Raw genomic sequence first — 7,808 nt, 5'->3', positions numbered from 1 at the left:
TTGGAGTCAGAAAGACCTGAGCTCCCATCTAGTCTCAGTTACTTATAGTTACTGTGTGCCCCTGGGCAAGTCACTGAACCTGTTTGCCTCAGTTTCTTCATCTGTAAAATGGAGATCATAAGAGCAACGCAAGGTGGCTGAGAATTTCAACTGAGATAATCACTTAGCACCGTGCCTGGCCCCTAGAAATACTCTACGTTCTCACTATGAAGTCTTTATTTAAGCAAAGTCAAACCCATTCGTAGTTTGCAATTTCTTTAGCCAGCGTCAAAATGGCCACAACTGAAAAAAAAGACTGAATTGGCCAAATGCACAGTTGAGGAGGGAGTCAAACACTGTCCCAAATCCTGCCCGGCTCCCTCAACCGCCAGGCTTCTCCATGGACACTCAGTACTCCGCCCAGTCCTGGTTTCGGCTCAGCCAGTGTAGACATGGATGGTGTAGACATCGATGGTCAATCTTGGCCGTTTCCCATGAGGGGACAGACCCTGCCGAGGGGAGCCCTGGGATCCCAAGCTCCTTCCGCCAGAGGACTTCAGTTACACTGAAATGAAGGCTGCGCAGATACACGCGGTCCTTCCCCAAACCCAACCCTGAGGTCTCTCCACCATGGCTCAGCCTGCTCTGTGGCCCGTATCGGGGACAGTTTGCTGATTTCCTCTCGGCTCAGGGCGCTCTCTGCATCCTCTGAGATAGCAGGAAAGGGGATGCCAGGAAAGACCTTTTTTCTTTACAAAGCCTGGAATTTCCCCGACTTCGGGGTCAAAGGGATACGGGTCTACACGAATTGCGTGCTAAGAGGGTCACAGAAAAGAAATGGATTCTGAATCCCAGGAGAGGACTCGGGCTAATATTGACAGGCCCCGCTTTTCTGAAAAACTTTACAGTTCCATTCCGAAATCTCTTCTGTCCTGGGACAAGGGCCATCAGGGAGGCTCTGGGATTGAATGAGCCCTGAATTCTGAGTGAGCAAAAGTCAGGGTTCAAATTCTACCTCTGGGGCAAGTTCTGTGACGGGGGCTTCTTAGCATCCATGCAACCTACCTGGGGCCCCTCTCCCCCTTCTAGGTTGTGGCATATCACATAAGCACATGAGAGCCACTGTGGATTGGGCACCCAGTCTTTGTACTCTCCCCTTTTCAAACAGGGAAAAGGGGGAGCTGGTTCTTCTGTCCTCCCACTAAGGAATACCATCAGGTACGCCCTTCCCTTCCCTTGGGGTCCTGCCTCCATTCATCCTCTTCTGTGATGGATGTCAGGGGCATGGCTAAAACCAATCGGCCGTTCCTTTTCCCCCACTTTTTTCTTGGCTTCAATATTTTGCATGGCTTCACCCATAGAAATGGACTTCATTTTGCCTGCCTTCTCAGTGGGTGAGGGAGAGACAAGAGGGCAGGTGCATCCGGCACTCGAGTTTTTAAAAAATGAATGATATAATTTTCAAAAAAACTATATTAGCAAACTTATTAAGGATGATGGAACCCAAATGCCATTTACAGTCATCCTGCGCAAAGAACCTTGACTGATACAAACTCTAGGAATAAGCCACCAACACGATGCTTAAAGGTACTAATAAGTAGGTCTTCGTTCGATAGGAATGACAGGGTTCCCTCCATGCCCAGGTGGAAGTCTTGAGCCTCCCCTCCAAGGCAGCATAGCATTCTGGGAAGTCACCATCATTCGGCACTGATCACAGAATGCTTCCATGTCCAAGTAGGTGAAAGCTAGAAGTTCATCCTAGCCAAGACCAGAGTGGGCGGATGGTTGGGGTCTCAGGTGGGTTTTCATGCCTCTGAATAAGGCTGTTTACAAGATATTTGGAAGTTCTGATTGGTGATCAATTACCCAAATTTTTAATGAAAAGGAAACTATCAACCAATCAAAGCTTTGGTTTCCTGATGTCATTGACAAATGATTGGTTATTTACCAAATTTAGGGGGACCTGTTAGTAGCAGTCATTTATGAGACTGGGGCAGAAGTGTTCTTGCCAAACTCTACCATCCAAGGATTTATCTTGTTCCAGAAAAACAACTTGTACCCCTAACAACTACTTACTTACTCCTGATGTGGGGCTTAGAAGGAATAAGCCACTTATTTTAAATGAGCAAACTTCCTTCCTCCACCCCTTCCCTCTGGAGGCAGGAATTCTGTCTGATTTCCCACAGCCTGAGGAGAACAAAGGGCTTTTTTAAGTTGAGGGGTAAGTGGAAAGTCCAATACAGTCAGTGGGCATTGATTAAGCACCTACTGTGTGCTGGAAATACAAAGAAAAGCAAAAAAACAGTCCCTGCCCTTAAGGAGCTCCCATTCTAATGGTCGAGTCCATGTGAGAGCAGGTGCCAACAAGATATGTACACAAGATAAATCAGAGATCTTGGCAAAAGGAAACAATAAGAAAGGAGAACCTCAGACCTATTTAAATTCTACCTCAAAGGCAATTAAAAGACTCCAAACAGGAGGTTCTCTTCTCACCACTAGCTCAGGAAGCCCCCAGCAGTGTATTCTCACATTCTGCACAGATTGCAATCTCTGATCTGGTCAAATTCTAGCCAAAATCATCTATTCCCTTTGCCTGGCACAGAAGAAATGCAAAACTTTTATCATTGACCATGAATTTTTTTGTGAAACAAAAGAAGAATAAAGAAACACTAAGGGACAGTTAGTTGGTTTTGTTTTATTAAATCATATAAGAATTCTTGTTCACAATAGGCCAAGAAGCAGGGAGGTGGAGTTAACTTTTTTCAATCCTGCTGATTTAGGAATCTGCATCTCAAACTTCTGCAGAGGCTTTGCTCACCTGATCACCATTTCCCATCATGGCGGCCACCTCAACTGGCACTGCTGCTTTCCTCTGGAGTCCCATTCTAGCTCAATGCAGGACAGATAATTCTAAAACTCCTAAACCGGAGACATTCCAACCCTCAGGCTCAAGAGCAACAAAAGGCCAGTTTCTCTCAAGGAAAGAAGAGAATCCCTTCTCTGGTGTGCCCAGACTTCCTTGCAAGGGCTCAGCAGACCCCTGACGTGGGGTTATCCAAGACCCATCCAAATACTCAGTTACAACTTTCAAGAGCTTCATAAAACTTTAAGTGCTATTCACCATTAAAATAGGTAAAGGGCTTTTGTAAACCTCTAAGTGCTATGTCAAGGTCAGCTTTTATTATTACCCAGAAAACCGAACAGGTAGAATCATTTCTAAATTCCTGGATGCCCCACTTTGTAAAGAACCCCAGGGATCCTTTGGTGGATCAAACGTTTTGCAAATAGATGAGGACCACAGAAAAGAGCTGGCCTCTCATCACAAAGTCTGTCTACTCAAGGGTAGAGGACTCGGGCACCACCCCGCCATGAAAATCATGAATTCTTGATTTATTGAGGCATCAACGATCTTCCCCCCCCCAAAATGATTAAAATTCCTATGAAGGTCAAGGCTGGATTGGCCTCCTGTAGCCTTCATGGAGCCTAGCACAGCACCAGGCCCATAGAAGACCTTCATCAAGTACTTGTTGAATTGAAGTCCATGTCCCAGAGGACATCAGGGATTGCTTGGTTTGACATTAGATCACACACAAATGAGCATTAAATTAATATTCATGTTCTCAGAACACTTTCTACTTGAGGTTGCAAATTCCCAACAAAAGATAACTTTCTGAATGGAAGATCTTTCATGAAAACATCAGGCAGACACAACACGGATTAAGCCTTTTTATTTCTGTGCAAAGTTCTGTCATAGTTTTTGTGAGGAGCCTCATCATAGGAAAGGCTGATGCCTGATCTCAAGGCGCTTACCATAGCTTGGTGCCTGAAATCATTACTACAGCTAAGTTACAGAGAAGCAAGGACCCTCCCTTCTAAACAACGTCTTCTCGTGGAAATTTGATTTATGTTCAACACCAACGATGAAAAAAGAGAAGAAAACCCTTGATTCCATTTCCTTTTTGCTTATCGAGATTCAGCATGAATCTGAAAAATCCTACTATGTGCCAAACAATCAAGGGGAAATGAGGGTGATGCTGAAAGCAAAGATATCAATAATATAGATTTTTACAAATCAGTTCAGCAGGCATTAATGCAGCACTCACTATCTACAAGGTATTGTGCCAGGCATTGAGTCTTATGTCTCAAGATTTTTATATTCTTCTTGTGTAATACAGATAGATAAGATAGATAGATAGATAGATAGATAGATAGATAGATAGATAGATAGATAGATAGATGGATGGATGGATAGATGGAGAGAGATAGGTAGATAAATAGATGCATGCATGGATGGAAGGATGGATGGAGAGACAAATACACTGATGAATGGATAGATGGATGGATAGATAGATGCATGGATGGATGGAAGGATGGATGGATAGACAGTCAGATAGATAGATAGATAGATATGTTGATGAATGGATAGATGCATGGATAGATAGATGCATGGATGGATGGATAGATTAATAGATGGATGGACGGATGGATAGACAGTCAGATACATTGATGAATGGATAGATGGATGGATAGATGCATGGATGGATGGATGGATGCATGAATGGACGGATAGATAGATGCATGGATGGATGGATGGATGCATGGATGGATAGATAGATGCATGAATGGATGGATAGATAGATGCATGGATGGATGGATGGATGCATGAATGGATGGATAGATGCATGAATGGATGGATAGATGCATGGATGGATGGATGGATGCATGGATGGATGGATGGATAGATGCATGGATGGATGGATGGATGCATGGATGGATGGATGGATAGATGCATGAATGGATGGATAGATAGATGCATGGATGGATGGATGGATGCATGGATGGATGGATGGATAGATGCATGAATGGATGGATAGATGCATGAATGGGTGGATAGATAGATGCATGGATGGATGGATGGATGCATGAATGGATGGATAGATAGATGCATGAATGGATGGATAGATGTATGAATGGGTGGATAGATAGATGCATGGATGGATGGATGATATAGATATGAATATATGATATAAAATATGAATACAGAGTAAATACAAAAGAGTGGAGAGTGACAAGGTTGGTTGGCAAAGGACTCACATAGGAGGTAGATAACCTGAACCTTCACTGGAACTCAGGGTTCCAAGAAGAGGTAAGGAGGGGAGGCATTCCAAGTATGGGCGGGATGGGTAGGATGGGCACGATGGGGTCAGAAGCACTAAGGGGAGATTAGGTTTGGAGAATTCTAAGTAGGCTCTTTATAGAGTGAGAAGAAGGGATAGATATGATCAGTCTAGAAAGACAGATTGAAGGCAGATTGCAAGACTTGAAATGCCACACCAAGGGCTTTCTTTTATCCTAGAGGCAATAAGGAGCCCCTGGAGTCTCTTGAGCAGTAGCAGGGTTGTACCCTGTTTTAAACTCAGAAAACTTTTCTCCTTGCCTTTTCCTGACCTTTTTTTTTCCTTAAAGCTTCATTGCTTCAATCCACCACCTGTCATCAGGTCAAAGCTAATTCATGAGAAATATTTAAGCCAAAATTGTAAAACCTCTTTTCTTTGTTCAGAAATAGCGACTCACACCACTGGAAACCAGCCTGATGTCAACTCAAGTATCTGAGGTCATGGTGGTTCCTGGGGCAGAGCAGTGGAAGGAGAGGCAACGGAAGATCTGATTTCAAATCCTGCCCTTGGACTGGATGCTGCAGGAAGTTAAGAGCATATATAGGATTGGCAAAGTGGTGGGACTCCCTCACACTAAAGAAATCCCAGGTCTGAACCACCCAGGAGAACACACCTCTTACCTTCTCTCCCAAATTGTAGGCAGCCCCTCTCCTGACAGGCAGCAGCTAGTCCCAAATCCAAGGACACTTCCTGAAGCTTGTGCCATGGACCAGTTAGTGTCATCATTTTCTCACACAATGGAAAGCTGGGAGGAACTCGGGGAATAACAGAACTCGAGAGTGAGCTGGGAAGGGCTGTAGAGATATTATCTGGTCCGATTTCTTTTTAGAGGTTTGGAAAGAGGCTGTGAAACTCAATTCAGAAAAACCTGCCTTTTTCATAGAACTCTTGTGAGATATTTAGTAGATGCTTAATAAAGATTTATCAGTTAATGAGGAAACATGGGGAAGTGCTTTGTAAACCATAAAGCAATCGCAAAGCCGCCCCTTCCTCCTCCAGCCTTTCTCTCTTAAAAAAAGCAAACTCTTATCAACTCCAAGGCAGAAGAGTGGTAAGGGCTGGGCAATTGGGGTGAAGTGACTTGTCCAGGGTCACACAGCTAGGAAGTGTCTGAGGCCAGAGTTGAACTCAGAAAGAGGAGTCTTGGCTGGCGGCCCCTAGAATGCTCATAGTGTCTCTAACTGGGCCAAGAACGCCTTTCGATCCATCCAATCTCATCCACACGCAGTGAAAGACAGAGGGGGCACCATCTCTGACCAATGCCCAAGACTTAACTCTGCACTAATCACTCGCCCTCTTTCTACTCTTCCAAGGCAAAGGTAGTCGGATAATTCAGTTTCTTTAAACACATTCCATTTTGCTGACATTTCATTTTCGAAAAGCAGCTGTTGGCCAAATATAGTTATTGTTTATCCACTCCCTGGAAAGCTGTTTTTAAAAGTTCTTCTGGTAAAAAATGTTGCGTCACCCAATTGGAGATAACAGGAAAAGTAGGAGTTGTTATTTGTATTTAAATAAACATCTGCTCGGAAAGGCCAATTTTTTCCTCCTCTTCTGAGCAAGCCTTTCACTTCTGGCCATGAGGCACGTCGAGTTATTGGTGCTTATTCCCTGCTTGTCCGCGGTGCGAGCAAATATTCCAAAGCGCCGCCCGCCACGAGCGCTTCCTCTTGAAGAAAGGACAGGAGGCGAGGTTGGCCTCCCTCCCTTTTCCACTCTTGCACATGCAGTTGCCATCTCGGCGCCAGACATTAGGAATACGTGATGTGGCTGTCATCGTGGGCTCTTTGTTATTAGAGAGCTGAACACAGTAGCACACTCTTAATTAAATTGCAGTCGGGTGGAGCGATGGAGAGGCGGCTGCCTAAAAATATCCAGGAGCCTTTGAGGAAAAGAGGGCGACTGAGAAACCCTCTCCATCTCTCATCCCGAAGGCCAAGCATGCCTCCAACTCCCCCATTTTGTATTTGGGGGGGGGGGTCCGCTTTAGCTGTCGACGTCTCTAATGATTCAAGACCTGGTCCGAGCTGCTTCCCCAAATCTGGGATCCGGTCTGCCTTTCCTGGACGGTCCGTCTTAAAGAAGCAAAGATACCCCGGCGGATTCCCTTGTCCCATTTTGAACGAATGATCAGAAAGAATCACAGCTCAAGGCATGGACTTGACATCCTGATAGAGGAAGGCAATGCTGGAGGGCCAGCCCACAGCAGGAAGGACTCCCCACTCCATTTGTACCCCAAACTGCCCCAGAAGCGAATACTTCGCCATTCAAAACCTGATCCCAACTAACTTGGCTTTCTTGGTCCGACTTCTCTAAGGAGGCTCCCTTGAAACCAGGCCTAGTTACAGAGTTGGGATTTGGGGGAGGGTCTAGAGCCCCCTCAGGCTCCGGCGCCCCACCGTTTGGGCGCTGAAAAGGAAATCTTCAATCGAAGCGGTGGGGAGCGCCATGTAAATTACTCTAATAAAAATAATTTTAGGGCTGTTCACTGTTGAGTTAATCATATCACTGCTTCCCGCCATTAGCGGGGATAATGGAACATGAAATAAATATAATCGTTTCTATATCCCCAGCTCATTGGCTTTTTGTTTGGAGTGTGCTGGAAATTAAATCTTGTGCTCTTTCTGAAAGGGCAGCCTTTTGGGCGACCAG

Source organism: Monodelphis domestica, chromosome 1 (assembly GCF_027887165.1).
Source record: "Monodelphis domestica isolate mMonDom1 chromosome 1, mMonDom1.pri, whole genome shotgun sequence".
Lineage (NCBI taxonomy): Eukaryota > Metazoa > Chordata > Mammalia > Didelphimorphia > Didelphidae > Monodelphis > Monodelphis domestica.
The sequence above is the reverse complement of the archived record's forward strand: the minus strand, read 5'-3'. Positions refer to the sequence as shown.